Here is a 24,193-nt window from a genome sequence, read left to right as displayed (position 1 = left end):
ACACTTGGGAGGGGCAACAAGGGCTACATGCTCCTCCCAGACGCCTGGGGGAGGCACATTCAGCAGGGAACCGCAGCAGTTCAAAGGAGCAGAACACGGGGCTGCCACTCCCAGGAGCTAGCGCCCCGGGCTGGCAGCGCCTCCGACACGGCTGTACCAGTACTGCCCCAGCCCTGCCCCCAGCACTTCCACGCAGCTGCATTTCCTGGGGTCTGTTCTGCCCCGCCTGGAGGACAGGGCTGTGGATGGTACAGCTATGCCGGAGGAGCTGCTGGCATGGGGTCGCCCGGCATTCTGCTCCTTTTGCCTGAAATCGGTATCCAGCGCAGCTGGAGGACAGAGCCCCCGCCCAGGTAACATGAGATGGGGAGGGAACAGGAAGAACGCGGGGGCCCCAGGCTGGGGGCGGGGAGGAGTCACGTTGGGGGTAATGTGGGGGGTCACGTGGAGACATCATGTGTCCTCCCTTTTGCTGGTGCCCCCCTTTGTGTCCTCCCACGAGTCGCCTATTCTGATGTCAAACAGGGTCGCAGGGCCCATGGTGGAAGGAGATTAGCTCGACATGAGGCTGTAATGGGGCAAAGCAGCAACAACCTCACTAGAGGGCCTGCAGGGGCCTAGCACAGCCCAGAGTATTGGCAACGCTAGCCAGGGAGGGAGCACAGGCAGAAGACGGGGAGACATCCCCTCAGCAGCTCCCGATGGAAAGCTACCCTTCCTTGGGGTAATCTCTACTGTCACCAAATGCCTTCTCCAGAGCCTAAATCCCCCTTTGGGAGTTCAGAGGCAATTAGTATTTCCTATCCCTGGGCCAGCAGAGACTGGGAGCATCAGAAAATGCCCACACCAGCTTACTCAGAATTGGATTTTTATTCCCGTTTTACATTATGGAAGATAGAGAATGACATTGGATCCCTTAGTGTAACCAGCAGTGAAAGAAAATGATTAATTAAACAAAAAGGATCATGACAACTGACAAAGCAGCAGGTCTTCCATGACTCCCTGAAACAGAGGACATGTAATGCTGCTGCTGCTGCCACCATCCACAGACGCCCCAAGCCTTCCTCGCAGAAGCTTACTTATGAAGTTGCAGCACACAGAAGCAGTAGAGAGCAACATGCTGGCACATGGAGTAAAATGTGGTCGACAAGATAACAGACGCACAATTCAAAAGACTAATGGTCTTTTTACATTGCAGATACAATTATGGCACAAGAGATTCAGCCACTACACAGTTCCAGCTGGTAGTGTGGATAGGACCTTATCTGTGGGCATCTAAGGGCACATTGAGACTACAAAATTACGTTGACATACAACCGCCACAGTTATTACACTGCTTTTGCATGTCCACACTATGCTCCTTGTGTCAGCGGTGCATGTCCTCACCTGGAGCACTTGTACTGATTGTACCATCACTGTGAGGCAATGTGGGATGGCTTTTGAAAGCCATAATAGTCGATGTAAGCAACGCAGTGCCTACACTGACACTGCGTCGACCTCATTACGTCGACATTGACTCTCACCGAGGTGGAGTTATTAAGTCGGCATAGCAGGGCATTTATGTCGACGGGAGCAAAATTTTAGTTTGGATGCTTACATAGTTAGGTCAGGATAAGCTGCCTTGCATCAACCTAGTTCTGTAATGTAGACCAGGCCTAATGCTTTTTCCTAATCTACCTATCTAGGCATTAATAGACTACCCAATCATTGGTGCATCCACATTCAAAGTCCTCTTGATACCAACATACCCTTTTGCATGAGAGCAGGCAGGCTAGCATAAACCAATCAAATCCCTTCTGAAGATCTACTTCCTTTCCCAAGAAGTGAATCAATCATAGAGACTGAAAAGAATCTGAGCGATTCCATCCTCTTGGTTTCCTAGAACATCCTGTCTGCTCTATATCTGTCTTTCTTAGACTGTAAGCTCTTCCAAGCAGGGTCTGATTTCTATTTTGTATCTTGTACAGCTCTGAGCACATTATTTGTTAAGCACTGACAGATAAATCACCATCATTGTTGTTGTTTTGCTTTTTGAGTTGTTTCTTATTTTATCTGAATTGTCTTGTCCATCTGAAATAAAAACAACAATAAGAGCAAAATATCACTTCTATTTCTCTACTTTAGCAGAAACATCTGGCTAATGTGTTTATCCCACAGTCTCAACCACATATAAAATTAATCAAAACATTAAAAAAGGCCCAAATTGTCAGAACAATCTAACAATGTGTGAATTCACCTATCTGAAATCAGAGACTATCCAAATTTTAGGCACATTGATAGAATAAAAAACCATGGCCAAAAGGATCATATTTTTAAAGTCCATGGGAGCTATGCATGTGGAGTATGTAGCCACTTATTTCAGTGCCTAAATATTGACTGGGGCACCCAAGTTTGGAAATTTTGGCTGATATATTCATTTCTGCCAATTTGTATCACTCAGACGTTATTTGTACAGTTTTGGGAAATAAACTGATAAAGCCTCTACTAATTATTTTGGTAAGTAGAATTATTAATATTCCAAGAAGCTCTAAGATCTAAAAGACTTTCTAATTTATTATATCTAGGTTTTTTGATGAGTAGCCATGAGGGATACTTTCAAACATCAATAGAGATGGAATGCACTATTAAATACAGATGAATACAAGGAAGAATGACGATTGAATTACATTTGTATGTGTAACCATAAAATGGTCTGATATTATTTAATTTTAAGCAAAGATTATATATCACTCCAAAACAAAAGATTATGATCTATGGCTCTGTTTCAAAGTGGTGCACAGAATGTAAAATAGAGACACGGCCTAGATCTTTGGCTGTGGCTGAAGAGCACATAGCTACAGGTTGGGAGGTAAGGAGAAGAGGAAGAGCACAGGTAATATGAAACAATGTTTTTCACTCCATTGATTTTGGGCCAGCCTGAGGGCTGAGTTAATGTATGCTGGCTCCAATGACTCCAAGGGTCTGTTATGACAGCTGGAGATTTCTGAGGCATAGGACATCCCTAATCACACCTCCTTTCCTGCAATTATGCCCCTATGATCTATGCCACCAGAGAATCTGTCTACAGCGGGGTCATTCTCCAAGGACCAGTTACACTGGCTTTGGGACTGTTTGCTCAGGTGCAGTGTCACGAAGTGGCCTAATGCAGTTAAGCGTTGGGACCTAGGGATTTTATATACATGGCTTGTAAATGTAGAAAGCTTGCAATGTTTTGGTCAAAAGTTTTCAAGCATATGTAAGCTTTGTTAGCTGTGTTTGGTTTATTTAATTCATATGTTTGCATTTTAAATAGTTTAAAAGATGTTATATTAAACAGACATCAGTGAAAATGGATGGGAGTGCATTCTCAGTAGCAAGAACTTGTGCAATGAGACATTGGATAAAAGAAACTGGACCTTTAAAGTCAGAATAGATTAAGAATATGAATGCATGTATCCCATGAGAACTTATTACCAACTCAGAGGACATCCAGAGACCTTCAAAAAGAAACAGGGCCCAGATTTGAGTTCAGATATCATATCATTTCAATTGTAAATATACTGTTTATTATAGTGTTTATAGTGTAGCTGTGTAATATTTTTTATCTGATTTACTCAATTACCAACATTGTTTTATATTTATACAAAAGGGATTATATGACATGGTTGCCTGTCCTAGCAGGGGACTGGACTTGATGACTCAGAGGTCCCCTTCAGATCTATGTTCTTATGTTGTTAGACATAAGTATGCTTTATAAGGAATTATAAACTGGATTATAAACTAAATTAACTTTTACCACTCAGGAAAGGGATCTTGGAGTCATTGTGGATAGTTCTCTGAAAACATCCACTCAATGTGCAGCAGCAGTCAAAAAAGCAAACAGAACGTTGGGGATCATTAGGAAAGGATAGATAATAAGACAGAAAATATCATATTACCTCTGTAGATCTATGGTAGGCCCACATCTTGGATATTGCATGGAGATGTGGTCACCCCATCTCAAAAGATATATTGGAACTGGAAAAGTTACAGAAAAGGGCAACAAAAATGATGAGGAGTATGGAACAGCTTCCATATGAGGAGAGATTAGTAAGACTTAGACTTTTCAGCTTGGAAAAGAGACAGCTAAGGAGGGATATGATAGAGGTCCATAAAATCATGACTGGTGTGAAGAAAGTAAATAAGGAAGTATTATTTACTCCTTCTCATAACGTAAAACTAGGGGTCACCAAATGAAATTAATAGGCAGCAGGTTTAAAACAAACAAAAGGAAGTATTTCTTTACACAGTGCACAGTCAACCTATGGAACTCTTTGCCAGAGGATGTTGTGAAGGCCAAGACTATAATAGTGTTCAAAAAAGAACTAGATAAATTCATGGAGGATAGGTCCATCAGTGGCTATTAGCCGGGATGGTGTTCCTAACCTCTGTTTGCCAGAAGCTGGGAATGGGTGAAAGGAGATGGATCACTTGATGATTGTGTATTCTTTTCATTCCCTCTGAAGCACATGGCATTGGCCACTGTCAGAAAACAGGAAACTGGGCTAGATAGACCTTTGGTCTGACCCAGTATGGTCATTCTTATGTTCTTATGAGTACTATGTCCAGTTCTGGGCACCACATTTCAGGAAGTATGTGGACAAATTGGAGAAAGTACAGAGGAGATCAGCAAAAATGATTAAAGGTCTAGAAAACATGGCCTATGGGGAAAGATTGAAAAATTGGGTTTGTTTAGTTTGGAGAAGAGAAGATTGAAGGGGACATGATATCAGTCTTTAAGTAAAAGGTTTCAGAGTAACAGCCGTGTTAGTCTGTATTCGCAAAAAGAAAAGGAGTACTTGTGGCACCTTAGAGACTAACCAATTTATTTGAGCATGAGCTTTCGTGAGCTACAGCTCACTTCATCTGAAGTGAGCTGTAGCTCACGAAAGCTCATGCTCAAATAAATTGGTTAGTCTCTAAGGTGCCACAAGTACTCCTTTTCTTTTTAAGTAAAAGGTTATTATAAAGAGGATGGTGATAAATTGTTCTCCTTATCCACTGAGGACAGAACAGGAAGTAATGGGTTTAAATTGCAGCAAAGGCAGTTTAGGTTGGACATTAGGAAAAACTTCCTAACTGTCAGGGTAGTTAAGCACTGGAACAAATTACCTAGGGAGGTTGTGGAATCTCCATCATTGGAGGTTTTTAATAACAGGTTAGACAAACACCTGTCAGAGATGGTCTAGATAATACCTAGTCCTGCCTCAGTGCAGGAAACTGGACTAGATCACCTACTAAGGTCCCTTCCAGTCCTACATTTCTATGTTTCTATAATTCTATGTGTTATTTAAGTAAATCAAAATCACATAGTTCTGATTATATTACATGGTTACTTCATTTCCTGAAGAGTCATTGGTAAGGGACTTTGTCAAAGGCTTTCTGAAGAAAATCTAAGTATACTATATTCTCTGGATCACCCTTATCCATGTGCTTGTTAACTTTCTCACAAAATTTGCAATTAAAAAAAATCTGCAGTGGAGTTTAAAACAAACTAACTAATAAACAAAAATTTGAAACTTTTCTATTGATCTTAAGTTTTACATTAGGTTATTTTTTACAAAATCTGAACTTGAGGCCAAGTTTGACCTGAGAGTGACCCAGTAACTTTTAGTTTAGGAAGCTGTTTTCCAACAATAGTAGAAGATTTGCATCTTGTAGAGTTCAAGAAAGTCTAGAAGACTGCGCTGCAAGTCTCATAAAACATAAAATAACCTGTGTCCTTTTCATTTCACAGACTTTCAACCCATATTTCCCTCCCATAAAAGTGATACTTCCTTTGCCAACTTGTTAGCCTGAGCTAGTCACCATATGTTATGATGATTAAGCTTTAACAACTCCTTATGAATAAGAATTATGATGTTAGTCACACATTAAATGGATGAAAGAAAGGTTCTATAAATGGTCACTGTCTCCATTACTCTTTGATCTTTCTGTAGCATGGCCAACATGTCTCCCTTTATGTTCCAGAACAGGGTGATTTAAAAGTTGCCTTTGAGCAGTTCAGCATTAGTCTTGCATTAGACAGGAGATATTCCCACTACAGCCGTGTGTGAGATTTGATGTCAACCTTTATATCATAAATTGCTTTCATCCAGCTCAGGGCAGCAGGCTTTTAAATATCATCCATCAACTCTGTGTGCCACCTGTGAGACATTGTTTTGAGCAATTCTTCAGAAAAGAATGACCACTGTTATGTGCTAGGGTGACAGAAGAAGACTGATGTGAAAGCTGGATTTCACTTGATGAATTATGCTACTAAAGTAAGATGTGGACAGGCAAAGTCTAATGAAAACTAATGGTTTCATTAGTTGTCCAAACTTTTTGTACATTAACTATCTGTGTTGTATGTCAGGTTCACAGTTCAAAGTTAAAAAGCTTTGTAAGTAAGGGTTTGAAAGTGTCAAGCAATCAGCACTTACCAGGATCAGGCCTATATCTAGCAATAATGCTACTGCTACATAATAATGTATTTCATCTATATAGTGCTATTCCTCCAAAGGATCTGAAAGCACTTATCTAGCTATAATAAATATCACTTCACCCACCATTGAAATTAAGACACATCTGGGTTGGAATGTAGAATGCTATGAGTAATAGAAGTGTCTTACTCCTATATGCTACTTTTTAACTGAAAATGACATTAGCACCATACTTAGGGCCTAAACTCCCATTGACCCCAGGGGGCTTTGGATCAGGCCCTTAGTGCTGAATTTGTTAAAAAAGTGTGTATGGCCTGAGGGATTTAACCTATTTTGAAAATCAACCTATTAGTTTAATTTTCAAATATCTGTAATGGTGTGTGCTGGAGCGCAGATTCATAATGGGCTCATTTTTAACCTGCGCTTTCTCCATCGGTTTGTTGTATCTACCTGTTGTCTTTTTCTGACTTATACCATATATTGTAAACTGTTTGTAGGCAGGGGCCATCTTTTTATAGTTTGCTTAGAACAATGGAGCTGGGGTCTTTGGGCACCAACACAGTAAAAATAAATAACAATAATAATAATAGTGATTGTAGGAAGTTAGTGACAAGTGCTGGTTTGACAGCCCTCGAGGCTGAAATCCTCTGTTTTTCCTAAGAACAGTTATTGCATGGATAGTGCCAGGACAGGTTTCTCCCCTGGCTGTGTGCCCCAACCCTGACCTGAAAAGACACTTCCTATCTCACAGGGGCGATAGAGTAATTAATCTACCTCCAAGACTATTCAATCATTGTCTTCTTGGATGAGATTGCTAATTGGGGTTCTCATTGTGATGATGTTGACACCTGTCCACCAGGAAACTGACTGAGGACACCAACTCATTTCATATTGCCACATAACAGCTGTCAAATGGTAATGACTTTCAGTCACTGCCAACCTTGCCTGGGTTTGAACCAGTAACTTAGACACAAAAGACTCCTCTCTTATTAGGACCAATCCCCTGAGCCATCCAGTTCCCCAGCAGCAGATGTCTCATATGTGAGTGTCAGAACGGAGGCAATTGTGTCTAAAAATATGGGCTGAATAAATGTTTCTAAAGTATTAGTCCTAAAGCATTAAAAGTATGATATTGCACCCGTTTGACACAGCAACACTCCTATTGATTTTGGTGGATGCAGCACTTTAATATGTGGCACCATAAATCCAGAAGGTTATGATTCAAAACACTAAAATGCAAGTGAAATACTGGCTTTACACACCTCTGCGTAGACAATCTCTAAAGCCATTCTGGCTGCTTAATGCTGTTCTAGCTTTCATGCAGTCAAAGAGGTACCTTTGTTTATGTCTCTTAAACACATATCATCCACCTGGGTTTCACTAAACAATTACACAATGTATTTCCCAATGGAAAGGTCGCTTAGCTTATTTATTATATTAAGATCTTTAAGGAGGGCCAGTCAATGTAGTTGGGAAAGAGATACTGGGGCAAATTATCTGCTGATGGGCAAAATTCTATTAAAGTCAGTAGAGCTGCTCCCACAGAGATTTTGGCTCACCTTGTTTCCCATGAGGCTCTGTCAGCGAGGCTAAAATGACACAGACGCTGCCATCTAATGTAACTGATAAATACAGTATTGCAAAATAATCAGCTTCTGAGAAGATACGTAACAGGAATGAAATGCCAGCAGCCAAGGACAGCTTGGTTTGGCACCTATTCATCAGGAGCCCGATCCTGCTAACACTTACAGTTGTACAGGCTAGTCCTAGGAGTTTTTTGCAGGAATAGGGTCTAAGAAAGCATGCTACTGAAATAGAAATAGCAATAAATCATTACCTGGGAAGAGTATATGTGCTCTTGAAAAAAGAATCCCCCAAATAACTGGTGAGTCTTCAGAGCTCTGCTGATTAGAGAAAAGCCAATTGCAGCAAGTCTCACTGCCAATTTAGCACCTGCAGAATAGGAAACTGTATTGCCAAACAGGATGCTTTTCTGCTCTGTGGAACTGCTTGATAAGTGACAACACCCCAAGTTCTTGCCCTTGGTAGATAGGCTTTTGTAGGAGGCTGGTTTATATAGGGCAGCCAGTCATTTATTGGAGTCCCCGTGGCAGTAAAATGTTTGAATGAAAGAACCTCCTCCCACGCTGCAAGAAGCTTTTCCAGTTGGTCAGCTCAGGAGAGTTAAAAGAAGAATAAAAGTGCAATTGTTTGCAGGATGGGGGTGGGGGAAACCAATTTATAACACTGTTTTAAACAGCTTAGCTCCTCTTTGCCACCAGTTACTCTGAGTGCAGGCTGTCCATATGGAATATATTTTCTCTAGTGTTGTAAGCCAGATTCTGATCTAATTTGCACTGTTGTAAATCTGAGATAATTCCATTGAAGTCAGAAAAAAGGTGTAACTGTATCCTAAAGCGTGAAAAGACTCTTCACAGTGTGTGTTATTATTACTGTTATTATTTGCTTTGTAGTCTCATCTAGGACCCCAATCATAGATCAGGACCTCCCTGTACTTGGCACTGTACAAACACAGGAAGAAAAGGAAAAAAAAAAAAGATGGTCCCTGCCATGATTAGTTCATCTCTCTGGCATACCAAACTTACACAGAGAATGTATCACTTTGTGTCACCTGCTTGAACCATGTAACAACACCAACAGTAAGCCTATTGTACAGTAAACTGCATTATCTGCCATTTATCCAGTGAAGTATTGCTGATACTTTAACCACAAGATATTGAGCAGACAGTAAGGAGATTAATGCCCCTCCTGGTTTTACAGATGCTGCAAAGAAACCTGCACTAAGGCTCACTCTCAATAAGCATTCTCTTGCCATAAGCAACCGCCAAGGTTTCCTAGCACAACTGTGTTACCGCTTTGGGCCCTGTGTGCATTGGGATCAATGCAGATTCCCTAATCAAGGCCTCAGTCTCTATGTGAAGAAGTCCTTCCAGGCCACTTATAGATTCACAAACTGAGGAGAGGTGATTTCTCTCGAGCACAGAAGATTGAACAAAACAGTAAAATGGAAGAGTAAGGACAATTCTAAAACATTATCAGAAATAGTAACACATTAATGGCTAGACTGGGACTTGGGATACCTGTATCATGGGTCCAGGTATTCAAAAGCAAGCATGTGCAGCACATCCATTTACTCCGTCTCCCTACCTCACCAGCAGGTAACGGTGGGGGGGAAAGGGAGGAAATCAGTAGCATCTTGACTCCACTCCTCCAACTCACCCATCATTGCATCTGAACCGGCACGGGGGTGGGAGGCTCATAATTTGTGACTGGTGTAGATTACTCTGCAATATTTTCTTTGAATTTCACTTCTTTGGGTTCTAATTTCATAATTACTGCTGTGTAATGGTATATTTAACAGTTGCAGAAATGAGTGTTGCATTTAGTTCTAAAAGGGATTATTTCTGGTCTCATTCTATCTCTTGTGGGAGTGGGTTCCATAGGCCAAGCCAGCTCCTGGGGCAGTTCTGTCTCCCCTATTCATGACTCTCTCCCTAGTGATCCAAGAGTTTCATAGTTTGAGTGGAACACAGTTGTTGTGGAAGCTCATGGTCACGAAGGGAGAAGTGATCTCTTCTCAGGTAGCTAGGACCAGTCCCTTGAAGGACTTTGACTAGCTGGCCAGAGACCTTGAACTGTACTCTGGACTCTGCAGAGAGCCAATGCAGACACCCAGAGTTCTATGGAGGGTGTGTTCATGTGGACTTGTGTTGCTAAGCAGACACGTGTTTAGTACCAAGAAGGTTTTCCCGGGTATGTAGCTTCATTCCTAGATATAATGATTGGAAATAATCAAGCCTGGAGTTCAGGAATGCGTGGCTCATTGTGGGTGATTCTGGGCTGGATAGGATGAAGCAGACTCTTTTGGCCAGTTGCACATTAGTGGATGTTTTGCTGCATGGATATTTGGACCTCCAACTACGAGGAATCCAAAAGCTGTCCCTGCTCTCCAGGCACAGTGCTGGGCTGGGCTTGATGTGTCTCCACAATGCCTCCTAAAGGGCTGGACGCCACAGGGCCTTAAAAAAGGCAAATTATTCAGTACAGAAACGACTTACATTTTTCTGCTGGTGTAAATCAGTGTAACTTCATTAATGACACAACACTACACTGATTTACACCAGCTAAGGCTCTGGCCCATAGGGTTTTTTACCTCTGGGTCATTTGTTTGAAGCTGGCTCAGTTTAGTAGCAGTCCGGTTCTGCCAATCAATAGTGACCTATAGGCCACAAGTGCATGGTGGTAAATGTATAACAGGTTGTTTGTGTCAGTCCACATAAACATCTTGCTAGGCAAGTGTTCAGAACACAAAAACAATTCTCACAGTTGGCACTAACTGGCATCCTTGCTGGCATTCCCAGCAGAGAGACAAAGGACTGAATGGGCATGGGGACTGAACTGCTTACCATCCTGGATTGCTACCTACTTGTGTCTGAGTTGGGGCACACTGTTATGGGAAAGCCTGCACGGCTGCTGGCTTTACCTAACTTGTTTTGTGCCAAGAGGACTTTGGAACCTTTCATGAGCATTAAATTCACTTTTAATTAGGGGAAGGAGGAGAATACATTAAATATATTCAAATTCACAGCCATGGCTGATCGATTAAGCTTGTTAAAATTCTGCACAACATCAAAATAAAAGCCTACAGCATGGTTTAAAGTAGTGTCTATGGAGAGGAAATCTAATTGTATCCAAAATGTAAATTCTGCTAAGCTAGAAGTATGTCTGCTCTGCAAATGAAAGGGAGAGACTTACAATAAGATTACAAACACAGGAATCTTTGCTGCACTGACTGTTCAGTGCTAGAACAAGTCATGAAGCTGACAGATTCTCTCCCAGCTGCTAAAACTATCATAACCCTAAGGCAATTAAATCCACCCATTCAGAGTTTTACTTGCATGGCAACAATCAAATTGCAACAGATAATAATGTAAGAATAAGACATGGCCACTGTTTGGAGCAGAGCATTTGAACCTTCTTTAGAAAACAATACAACAGAAAATGAGTGATGAATACAAAAGCAAGGCAAAGGAACTTGCTATCTTAAGGACAAAACACAAGCCAACCTGGCATTGTTCTAAACCAGAGAGCGAGACAAGCTGTGCCAAACTGAATCATGCAAATGAGAGGCATGCAGGAAATTTAATAAAATGCATTGCCAAGCTAAAGAACAGAAGCTCTACTAACAACAGTCACATTGAACCTTGCAGTAACAAACCTATTACCCAAATGCCACCTGGGGCTTCCCTTGGCTCAAATGGTGAAAGAGTGGAATTCGTTCTCCAATTTGTATTCAAACAGCATCGCTCTTTGTAACTGTATCCAAGTCCTATTGTGAGTTTGAGTCATGCAGACACTATAGAAGATTTAACACAATCACCTGAAAACTAAGAATTGCTTGCTGTGGCTGCTAAACATAAATCAAGTGAGGTAGATTTACTTAGTCAAGTAACTTAGTACATTTATACTAGAAAGGAGGCCTAAAATGAGCCATTCTAGCAATGTTCTGGTTTAAACTCTCTCTGTCTACTTACTGTGCCCTTGAGAGCAGCAGACAGCATGTTGACATTTATGAGGCTTCCATTCCCCTGATACCTCTCAATTCTGCTGAGGCCCAAATGTCAGCCACAATGAGGGTCAAAGATCTTAAATGAGGGACACGAAGCAAAGAATAGTACAAGAAGCTTTAAATGATATGGAATTAGTTTATTTAGCATTAACAAGAAAACATGAGCTGGAACTGCTATATTCTGATCTGAATTTCAAACACGATACTCTGGAGGTGTTCAGATCTGAGAATCCTGATTCAGCTTATTATAAACATTGGGACCAGTTACAAAATTTGAATCTAGCTTAGAATTCTGGATGTCTTAGCATGTCTTAGAATTCTGAATGTCTTTGATTCAACCCCATTTGTCTATAACCTCAGCTTCATGATTCAACATATTTTAACATGATTTAACCTACTCGAAGAGTATTATCAATAGTAGTTACCAATGGTTCACTGTCGAACTGGAAGGACATATCTAGTGGGGTCTTGCAGGGGACTGTTCTGGGTCTAGTAATAGTCCACATTTTAATTCATGACTTGGATAATGAAGTGAAGAGTATGATTATAAAAACTGAGGATGGCACCAGGCTGGGAGGTTTGCAAGGACTTTGGAGGACAGGATTAGAATTCACAAGGACCCTGACAAATTGGAGAATTAGTCTGAAATTAACAAGATGAAATTCAATACAGACAAGTGCAAAATATACACTTAGGAAGGAAAAATCAAATGCAAAAATACACAATGGGGAATAGCTGGCTAGGTGGTAGTATTGGTGAAAAGAATCTGGGATTTACAGTGGATCACAAATTTAATATGAGTCACCAATGTGATGCAGTTGCGAAAAAGTCTAATATCATTCTGGGCTGTATAAAGACAGTGTTGTATGTAAAACACAGGAGGTAACTGTCCCACTCAACTTGGTCCAGGTGAAGTCTCAGCTGGAGTACTATGTCCAGTGTGGAACGTCACACTTTAAGAAAGATTAGGATAAACTGGAGGGAATCCAGAGGAGAACAACAAATATGATAAAGGTTTAGAAAACCTGATCTATGAGGAATGGTTAAAAAAACTGCGTGTTTTTAGTCTTGAAAAAAGAAGACTGAGGGGAAACTTGATAACTGTTTTCAAATATGTGAAGGGCTGTTATAAAACGGACGGTGATCACTTGTTCTCCAGGTCCAGTGGAGGTAGGACAAGAAGTAACCTGCTAAATCTTCAGCAAGGGAGACTTAGGTTACATATTAGGAAAAACTTTCTAACTACAAGGACAGTTAAGTACTGGAATAGGCTTCCAAGGGAGGTTGTGGAATCCCCATCATTAGAGATTTTAAAGAACAGGTTACACAAGCATCGGTCAGGGATAGTCTACGTTTACTTGATCCTGCCTCAGTGTTGGGGGCTGAACTAGAGGACCTCTAAAGGTCCCTTCTAGCCATACATTTCTATGATTCTTTGATTTCTGATGTCAATAATTATCAGGAATGAAAAGCAGGAAATACTCTAAGGCAAGGTTTCAGAGTGGTAGCTGTGTTAGTCTGTATCAGCAGAAAGAACGAGGAGTACTTGTGGCACCTTAGAGACTAGCTAAAGCTCACTCATGGGCTTTAGCCCACGAAAGGTTATGCTCAAATAAATTTGTTAGTCTCAAAGATGCCACAAGTACTCCTCGTTCTAAGGCAAGGGTGACAGTAAATTTGGGTCTTACATGAGGGGCATCTCTGTTAATGAGGTCACAGTTGAGAGGTATGTGGCCCCTCTTAAAAAGTGGGATGCTATTATATTTGAATCTCCTCAAAACAGAAGAGCCAGCAAGGTGAGAATAAATACTGGGAATATATGTGTCTGTAAGACAATGACATATGGAAACAACTCTGTTATTTTTCAATTCCTGTATTAAGTTTTGTCCTGTGTTTTTATTCCACTGATATCAGTCTGGAGCCATGCATGATAATAACTATTTCTTATATAACACTTGTTATCAGTATATCTCGAAGTGCTTCCCGTTCTTTTAATGTATTTATTGTCACAACATCCGTGAAGGAGGGAGGCATTATTATCCTTATTTTACAGATAGCAAACAGAGGCACAGAGAGGTTAAGTGATTTGCTCAAGGTCAAACAGGAAGAATGCAAAACTGGGACATGGCACAACTGAACCTGGGACTCCCTGGGCTCAGCCAGTGCCCTACCCACTGGAACATCCTTTCCCTCTGGAGTCTTTATCTATAATGACTTCTGACGGTGAAGCACAGGGAGAGATGCAGGCAAAGGCACATAGAGGGTGATTCTTGTATGTGGCTTGATCACACACCTAGTAAAGCCAATGGCAAATGGTAAATCCATTGACTTGGATGGTGCCGGATCAGGCCTTGTGAGCTGTGTGGGCCCTGTCTTGTGAAGTACTGAGTGAATCTAAATGCCTTAATCTCCCACAGAAATCAATGAGAGCTGAGTGCTCACTCCTCACAGGATACATTCAGCCCCTTGCAGAATAGTACCCTGAGGTGTTACACATGCAGCATGGACCAGATCGTTTCCTCAGATACCTCCATCCCCCTGCTGTGAGTTATGCATGTAGCATGTATCTAAGGACAGGGTTTGGCCTCAAAGGCACGATGATGTCATGGCAACTAAAGGAGTGAAGCTTTGTGATCGCCTCAGAGCACTGAGATGTAGGTAAACCTTATTTGTCATTTATTATACGTATTTGATGCATCACATAAGATTTTAAGAGAACATTTAAAAATTAAAGTGATATTAACAATGTGCCTTTAGTCCCCTGTTAGGTTAGACAGTATTATAAATATGTGTAGAAGAGATGTAAACCTTCATGTTTCTGGGCATAAGCCAACCAGTAACAGATGGTGGGTAAGAAGAAACTCACCCTTTAGGCAGTCTTCATAAGAATCTGGTACAGGCCACTGTCAGATACAGGAGGGTCTGATCCAGTCTGGCTACTTCTATATTCCTCTTTTTTGCTGATTTCTTGTAAATTCTGTAAGAGGAAAAATATTTTTAGTTTTGTTTAAACACTTGATTTCAAGATCTTAATGGCACAGCTTAATGGATTCTGGCAGATGAGATGACTCAGCTAATGTTGCCTGCAGTTCATTTGCACACTGCGATCTTCTTGATTAAAATGTTACGAGTAGTTTGGGGATTTTCTCAACACTTGAAAAATGGCTTTGATATCACTGGCCGGAAACGCAGTCTTCTGATTATACTGTGAAATAGGATTCACCCTCCCCCTATTTAGCTAGCAGTGAAATTCTTGCTATAACTGTTAAATATAAATATTCAGGGACAGATTCTGAAATGTTCTGATCATCTGTAACTCCCAAGTGACAGCTGCATGTGCCCAGAGCCTTTTAGGATTTAGATCCCACTTCCTAGTATTTTATATATCTAAAGATTAATATAACAAAAAAGGTGAAAAAACCCACCCACTCACTAGAGATGGCTGGAAAATTTCAATGAAAATGAAATTTTGATGAAAAATATCCATGAAACTTACCACCATCACCATGGTTAAAACTCTTAACACTTAGTGAAACAAAAAAGAGACCTAGCTTGAATTCCCCACCCAGCCCTGTTAAAGATCACTGGAGCCGATCTGGGCCCAATAACATTGCTGGAAGAATGTAGGAAACTCTAGAAGAGGGCTTCTTGGGTTTTTTTTTTCAGAGTGTAGACCATATCTTAATAGAGAATTTGTCCAAAGGACACCTTCCCTCCCATTCACCATTGAAAGAACCACAGAATTTGATCTAACAGATCAGGAAGTATTTATCTCAGATCTAACCAAAATGCTATACAATGGCAGTTTTAGGACCTGACTTTTGGACTGGTGAAGAGTATGCCTACGTGGTCAATCACAATCTTAACTGTTCCCTCAATCTACTGTAGGATTTTTTTAAAAAATGATTATTTTTTGCTGGTACATTTTATCTGTTTATTAGCTCCTGAATTATAAAGCAAATGGATGCTCTCAACTCTCATGATGAAACTCCCTATTGATGTCAGGTAGAATTTCACAAGCAGAATGAAGGAAATATTTGGCCTAGTTATAATAGCTGAGCTCAGTACTAAGAGGTGCTGCATATTCTGCCCGTAACTTGCCTTTATGTTGTATCTCAGCTAGAGGGGCTAATGCATCTAATGTATCTCAGCTAGAGGGGTGGGCAAACTTTTTGGCCTGAGGGTCACATCTCGGTATGGAAATAGTATAGTGGGCCATGAATGCTCACAAAATTGAGGTTTGGGGTGTGGGCTCTGACTGGGGGTGCAGGCTCTGGGGTGGGGCCAGAAATGAGGAGTTCAGGGTGAGGGAGGGGGCTCCGGGCTGGGGCAGGGGGTTGGGATGCCGGGGGGGTGGGGTGAGGGCTCCAACTGGGGGTGCGGGCTCTGGGGTGGGGCTGGGAATGAGGGGTTGGGGGAGTAGGAGGGTGCTCTGGGCTGGGACCGAGGGGTTCGGAGGGTGGGAGAGGGATCAGGGCTGGGGCAGGGGGTTGCGGCATGGGAGGGGGTCAGGGGTGCAGACTCTGGGCAGCACTTACCTCAAGCAGCTCCCAGAAGCAGCAGCATGTCCCCCCTCCGGCTCCTATGTGGAGGCGCAGCCAGGCGGCTGTGCATGCTGCCCTATCCGCAGGTGCTTGGGGCGGGGGCAGGGTGTGAAGCCCCTTGGCTGCCCCTACACGTAGGAGTTGGAGGGGGGACATGCTGTTGCTTCCGGGAGCCATGCAGAATGGGGCAAGCCCCTGACCCCGCTCCGTGGCTGGAGTGCCAGAGCAGGGCAAGCCCCAGACCCTGCTCCCCAGCAGGAGCTCAAGGGCCGGATTAAAACATCTGGAGGCCGGATGTGGACCCTGGGCCATAGTTTGCCCACCCTGGGGCTAATGGGATGACAGACCCCTTTCATGGGGCTTTCCAGTGGATCTGGTCCTGATCATATAGTTGGTAAGAAATAAAAGAAGAAAGAATTAAACACGACAGCTTAGCTCTAAAATGCTCAAACGCAAATTACTATTTAATTAGAGTTGGAGCAATGGACAAATCTCATTCACACAGATTAGGAATGTAGCATAGTTTGCATTATCACGTAGCAGAAATTTTCACTGTCGAAACCTGAATTAAGCATTTAAAAATATTAATCAAAGATTAGTTCTTGGTGCTGATTTCTGAGAAAAGACTAATAGGGATGAAGATTTATAACTTGGGTGAGTAATGGAGTTTAGACTCTAAGGGTCACACCGTTAGCTGGTGTGAATTGGCGTAGCTTCATTGAGTTGAGGATCTGGCCCCTTGCATTCAATAGCAAAGGGTTCATTCTGAACTGGGTTTGTAGCATTAGGTAGTCTAGATAAGCAAACTTCAACCTGGCAGAGCAGAAGAGTCACTTTGTCAGCAAACGTATTCACGGGGAGTCATAAAGCAATGGAGTGATATCAGGGCACCCTGTTGCAATGCTTGTGTCATGATACTGCATCCTAAGATTTAATCAGCACATAGGAGAGTCAGACACATCACAGTGCACTGTACCATGGTTATTTGGAAAAAGATTCACTGCAAGTTCATCTGATATAATGGGTCAACTTCATCTCGGATGTAAGCAGGGACAAATCCACTGACATCAATGTGCCAGAGGTGAGTTTGGTCTAATTTCTCCTCTCATTCCCCACTCCAGGCTGCTTGGAGGAATAGGAAGAGATGCTGGCAGCTCCAGTGCATGTGCTTAGTGCTTCTTGTGCTGCATTGTAAGTGTGCAAAGCCATTTGTAGGGCCCCCCCGGGATCTCTGCCTCCTCTTCCTGAGGCCAAACCTGACTCTGAGATACAGGTTTCCTGAGAGCCACAGAATCTCAGGGGGAGATGCACTAGCCTAGAGCAGAGCATTAGAAGTGTTTTTTTGTAATACTGTCTCAGCCCTGTAGAGGGAATGCTTCGGTAACATTTAAGTGATGTGATGTGTGATTTCCAACACCAGGCACCAAATTCATCCCTGGTGTCACCCCACTCAATTCAATGGGGTGACACCTGGGATGAATTTGGCCCAGTAACTTTTTCCTAAAATTCTTGTCATGTTACACAATGGCTTAATAAATTAATACCAAAATAAAGTTAAAAAAACCAAAAAAGAATGTTATTTTAAATTCAGTGCAAGTGATAGCCTTTGATGCAGTATTACACGGGCATAAAAAGCTTATGATGACATGCATATTAAAAGGACTTTTCGTTCACAGCTTGCTGAAGGCCCTGCAGCTAAATGTAACAAACCAAATGTTTGGTGTGTTGTTTATTAACTCCTCTGAGTTTTCCATCTGAAATTGGCCAAGCAGAACCATAATTCCAGCTGAACCACATCGAGGAACTGGCTTTGTTAGCTGGATGTAGAAAGCACAAGCCCTTCAAAAATATCCCAGGATGTGTGTTGTTTGTTGAGATAAAAGCAATAAACCTATTTGAATACCTTAATATGTATTGTTGATAATAATATCTTGCACTGATGTAGTCACTTCCTTCCAAAAATCTGACAGAGCTTTCCAGACATGCCTCACAACATCCATCAGAGCCACTCTAAACATGGGTAAACAGAGGCACAGAGAGGCTGTGACATGCCCAAGATGATTCAAAATCAGTGACAAAATTGGGAACAGAGGCAGGAGTCCTGACTCTGAGCCCTCTACACTAAATAGACAACACATTCCCTCATCACCTTCCCAAGCTGACAATCCTTTTATCTACTTAAAAAGCATTATGATACCCATGTTTAAAGAAAGACAGTCTAGGTGAGAGCCCTCCCCACCAAATACAAGTCATTCATGTCTATTTGCTGCTAGTGGATGTCTGTATCCTAATAAACTAAGTATTAATCATCACAATGGTTTATCTTCTTAGTGTACATTAATACTTTCACCCTTGGAGCTCTTTTGTCCAGTAGGCTAATTCTTTGCAAAGCCAGCAGATTCATCCAGAGTTTCCTCCAGAAAAAAAAAAATCCAGAAAAAAACAGCTTCTCTGGGAACAAGGTCAACTCTGATGCCACAAAGTCAACTTCTGTGCTGCAAATCAAGGGCAGCCCTGGTAATATGCTGCCCCGTCCAGCCACGTCCAGATTGCATTGGGCAATCATCACTGCCTTCTCCTCCCAGTGACATTGTGGAATGACATCTCTGAACAACTCCCTCTGCCTTCACCCCTCCTTTCCCTCCCAGCAAATTGAGGGTAATTTTACAAATAAGGATGGAGCACTCCTGAAACAACTGGGAGTGCCTGGGATAAGCACTTTTTACTTCCTATAAGAGAGGATGTGATTAAAGCCATGTGAATAAAGGGCTTGTCCCAGAAAATGCTCAGATGCCTGAGACAGGATGCAACCCAGAGATGTTACAAAACAAATCATTGCATTTGCGTAACAATGTGGGCCAGTGGACTGGGGAGCGGGAGACCTGGTTTCAACACTCTGCTCTCCATTGCGTTGCTGGCCAAGTCACTTTGTCACTCTACACCTTGGCTTCTCTGAAAGGGCGATGGTTTTACTCGCATGCCAAGATCTGCCAATGAAAAGCCAGAGAACAGTATTGTTATTATTCATGCAAGAAGATGAGAAGCAAGGAGTGGTAAGGGAGACCTTACAGGGGGCTAACTAAAAATAAAGGGCTAGCTTGAGCCTTTAGATTTAACCTGGAGTAAGGGGCAGCACATAGCTGAGCTGCTCCAGGAAGACTCCATAAACATTGTGCCTCAGTGATCCCCTATGGGACACATTTCTCCTGGAGCTCCTCTTTATGCAGTATCAGTTAATTACTAGATGCAGCATACATACTCCCCGACCACATGCAGCCAATCCACCAACTTCCTCCCCCTTTCTGATGGGGGAGCTGTATCGGACACACAGCCCCTGCTCTTCCCAAGATGTGGGTTCATCCTGCACAGCTGTGTAGGGGGATGCAATCTGACTCCCCTGCATGGCCCTGTGCGATCCAGTCAGAATCTAGTTCCAAACCTTCAGACACTCTACAATCCCACTCTTCATCAAGCCAGGGGTTATTTTGTACTTAGTGTAATGATAAGATATGGCTTGAACCTCTTATTTTTAAAACTGTGTCTTCTTGACTATAACAGGGTTCAAAAAAGAACTAGATAAATTCATGGAGGATAGGTCCATCAATGGCTATTAGCCAGGATGGGCAGGGATGGTGTCCCTAGCCTCTGTTTGCCAGAAGCTGGGAATGGGCAACGGGGGATGAATCACTTGATGATTACCTGTTCTGTTTATTCCCTTTGGGGAACCTGGCATTGGCCACTGTCGCAAGACAGGATACTGGGCTAGATGGACCTTTGGTTTGACCCACTATGGCCATTCTTATGTTGATCTTACACAATTGCTATTTTGACAACATGAGCGCCTGCTTATGAACAAGACCTGCACAGCAGGACACCCTAACGTGAAACCAGTATGAGCTTGCTCCAAGCAAAGTGTAGGGCAGTGCTTGGATATAGTCATTTGCCAGTAGGGGATAAAATCCTTGTATTGGAGCCCAAGGTATTGTATTGGAGCACTTGGTGCAATCAGGTTCAACCTACAGGCCAGAAATTTGTTCCTCAGAAGTAGGTTGATCAGGTTAAATATCTAATGCTGGGGACCACCTGCATATCCTTCCATCTCAGATTGCTGTTATCCTACATTCTTTAGGAGCCAGGGACAAAAGTTAGCCTGGCTCAGCGATGGTTTAGAAGCATCCCTGGAGAGGAATGTGTTCCATCAGAGGCAGGAAAATCCCTCTCCTCTGCTCCAGTGAGGAGTAGGGAATTGTCTTTATTTACAGAGGACATTGCCAGAGGCAGGAACCAATGAGCCCAGACTAACTTACACAGAAAAATGTCCAAGAGGCTGCAAATTTATTTAATTAAACTTAACAGTATAACACCAAAGGGAAGCAACTGGAATTCCTTGGGCCATTGCTCTGTGCACCATACTCTGATGCATCAGACTTGAAGTTGCTTTTTGCCAGAAGGACATCAAGGCCACAGGCCTTTACCAGCTTTCCAATGTGGCCAAAAGGCTGAGAGTGCACAAAGTTAACCTAGAGGTCAAATGAATCATTGACTGCGTTTCCCTTTGGATAAGGAAGGTGATGATTTCCCAGTAGGACCATTCTAAGACAGGTTAAGGTCACAAAGGAAATGGCTGGTAGCACCACCACAACTAACTGTTGGTGCATTTTTCCTTTTACAACACAGTTCATGTCAAAAGCAGATTTAAAATTATGGTTGTAGAGAAGTGGTGTAGCCCAGAAGATAGGGCACAGAACGTCGGGTGACCTGTGTTCTCTTCCCGGCAAGGCTACTGACTTAATGCACTGCTCTCTATGCCGCAATTCCTCCATCTGCAAAATAGGTCTAGTAATACAATACTTACCCTCCTTTGAAATCCATGAATGAGAAGTGACACATAAATGCAAAGCATATTTATTTATTATCATGTAGCCTTCATGAGATATCCTACAACCATCACAAAACTGCCTAGCACTTGCTTGGCACTATGTAAATATTAAACCCCTCCCACATATATTCAGCAGCTCTTCAATCAACATAGTCTAGTGACACTCCTGCAGCTCCCTATCCAGACCCTTCCCTCCTGCATTGCTGGAGTTTGCATCTCACCAACTGTCCACCCTTTCTCCAGTAACATGGAGCTAACCCTCCCCATACAGCATGCCTGGACCCTGTGCTGACCACTGTACTCAGTGCATGCGCCCAGCTCACCTGTTTTTCCTCATTCTCATGCTTGGGTTCAGAGACAATGGGAAGACCATTAGCAGGATGCTGAAAATTGCCAGGCCTAGCTATAGGGATGATTTCAAGCCAAAGCTGGTTGCTCACTTGCCTTCCAAGGCTATCCCTGCTCCTCAGAAAGCACTCATCATATTGCAGCTAAGCTGTACTGCTGTTACCGGCTATCACCAGCTTCTTCTTGGCCTTCAGCTCATTCTTCCTAACCAGTTGTATGTCAGGAATAGTGGGCTCTGTAGGAGAAAATGCCCTTTCCATATTTTCCCTTTAAAACTATGGACAAGTAGGAGTCGTGCAATTCATCTGTATAAACAGCAGCTGCTGCAGAAACTTGTGCAACATCCTCCATTGTTGGGGGTTATATATATAATATCTATATGCATACAGCTGAGCTATATTTAAAAAATATATATGCATATTGCTGAGCACCCCACAGGCTGTGGATGGAAAGAGGGTTCCTGTGAAGAGGTATGGCTATGAAAGGGGATGGGATGTCTCTTCTGGTGCACAGCCAACACCCCTACTGCAGGTAGCTGGCTGAGAAGATGCAAACATCTGAGGCTGACCTAGCCCTCTCCCGTGTCTTTCACTTCCTTCCACCTTGCCCACTTGAGAAGTCCCCACACACTCTAATATCTGGGCCACTGCTCTAGACAGCAGCTGAGTATGCCCACCAGTATTGCCAGATTCCTCTGGCTGGTACTGAGTAATCCTTCAGTAAAGGCTGGTCAAAGAAAGGTCTAAGGTTAGCCAATGGCCCTGTGTGCCACAAGTACTGGTTTCCCTTCCCCTCATTGTGGTGAGAGGTGTAGCAGCAGGAAGGGCCTTAGCTTGTATGGTAACAAAACCCACCTCCCTGGGGGCAAGGCTTGCCTGGCCCTTGAGGCAGCCATAGTGGTGGTGTGATGGCCACCATCTTGGCTGACACACCAAGGACTGAACCAGGGGCCTGCAGAACTAAAAGCACAACAGCTTGAGTTTACAAGCCAAGCCGCACCAACTGGGGGCTCTAACAGGCCCCTATCCTGTTGAGAGGGCACTGAGGGCAACGTGTTACACACTCACCAGTGGGCTACAGTAGCTGAAGCTTAGGTCATAGAAGGCTGCTGCCCAGCTGCAGATAGAAGAGCAGCCACAAGAGTGGGAACCAGAGGCTGGAGGCACTAGGGACATACACTGAAGAAAACTTACTCGTGGTGTGGCCAAAGGCTGAAACAGACTGAGTCAGAGAAGAATGAAGGGTTTCTACGGGGAGAGTGGCTGGAGAAGTGACCTTACCAATCTCATGTAATGGAGCTGAGGAGGGGCTGCATGTTACATAACAGTGTTGGAAGGAGAAGGACAGTGGGCTGGGTTGCTCAGGGTAAGGGCTGGCAGGATGGAGGCTGAGAGAGGAAGCCTACACAGGGTAGAGTACCCTCAGCTGTATACGGGCAGGAGTTGGAGGAGGGGCTGCTTCCCCCTCTCTGGTTATTTATCTCTCTAGGTAGATACAATGCACCCATCCCTGTGATGTCTCAGCACTACAGAATGATCGAAAGCCACCCCAGTGATCACCTCAGCTTTGGTGGTGCCACTTTGGTAGGCGCCCAAGACACATGCTTCGGATTGACCAGTGGAAACGCTCTGAACAAGAAGCCAGGGGTTGTTTTTGCAGCTGTTGGGGCACTGCCTGCTTGTGCCAGCAATCCCAGGGTCAGCGCTGTGTTTCTCCTCCACTGTGGCTACTGAGGCACCATCACAACAAAAGGAATATCCCCAGAACTGGGGAATCTCTGCTGCTGGAATAAAAGGCACCTCCTCTCCCCACATACCCCACCTGCTTTCCTGGTTGCGGCATCAAGAGATGGGGGCGGGGGTGTTTCTTACACGACATCCCTTGTCCTATATGGACCCTGGTAAAAAACAGGGATGTAACAAACCGATAATAACTAAATAAGAATGAACGAATCATAATGGAGCCCTACCCAGGCAGCAAACCTAATGCATAAATAAACCAAATTCACCAGCAACTGCCGCAGAGAGGGCAAGAGACGGGGCCACGTACAATAAGGCAGCAGAGGCTCCGCGTCCCCTGTGCTCCCAGCTCCTTTCAGACCCAGCCCGGCGGTGACCCATGGCTGCTGGGCGAGCCCGAGCGAGACGCTGGCAAAGGCGGATCGCGGGGCACAGGCGCTCCCAGGCTGAGCGTGTGGGTCGCTGCTGGGGAGCGCGCGGCCCCTTTAAGAGCCGACGCTGCCCTACCTTTCCCTTTGTACCTGCTTTTTGAAAGCGCTTCGCAGCCCTCGCATTGGCTGCGGGGAGCCACCGCTTCTCCCCAGTAACTTGACCCGAGGCGCACAGCGAATGCAACCTGAAAAGTCTGGAGCATGGCAAGGTCCCTGCCCCCA

The 24,193-nt window shown here is 43.4% G+C and overlaps 1 long non-coding RNA gene across 2 annotated transcripts; it reads right to left on the bottom strand.

The window, feature by feature from the left end:
- Nucleotides 1-811: 811 nt before the first annotated feature.
- Nucleotides 812-24,147, bottom strand: LOC140913912 (uncharacterized). Of its 2 annotated transcripts, none has more exons than XR_012159693.1 (4): nucleotides 24,062-24,147; nucleotides 14,897-15,007; nucleotides 3,918-3,996; nucleotides 812-2,070 (listed from the first exon to the last, which is right to left on the bottom strand). It is a non-coding gene; the product is annotated as an uncharacterized lncRNA (long non-coding RNA). The 2 variants fall into 2 exon arrangements; XR_012159694.1 differs by lacking the exon at nucleotides 24,062-24,147 and adding an exon at nucleotides 18,478-18,566.
- Nucleotides 24,148-24,193: the final 46 nt, after the last annotated feature.

Source organism: Lepidochelys kempii, chromosome 6 (assembly GCF_965140265.1).
Source record: "Lepidochelys kempii isolate rLepKem1 chromosome 6, rLepKem1.hap2, whole genome shotgun sequence".
Lineage (NCBI taxonomy): Eukaryota > Metazoa > Chordata > Testudines > Cheloniidae > Lepidochelys > Lepidochelys kempii.
The sequence above is the reverse complement of the archived record's forward strand: the minus strand, read 5'-3'. Positions and strand labels throughout refer to the sequence as shown.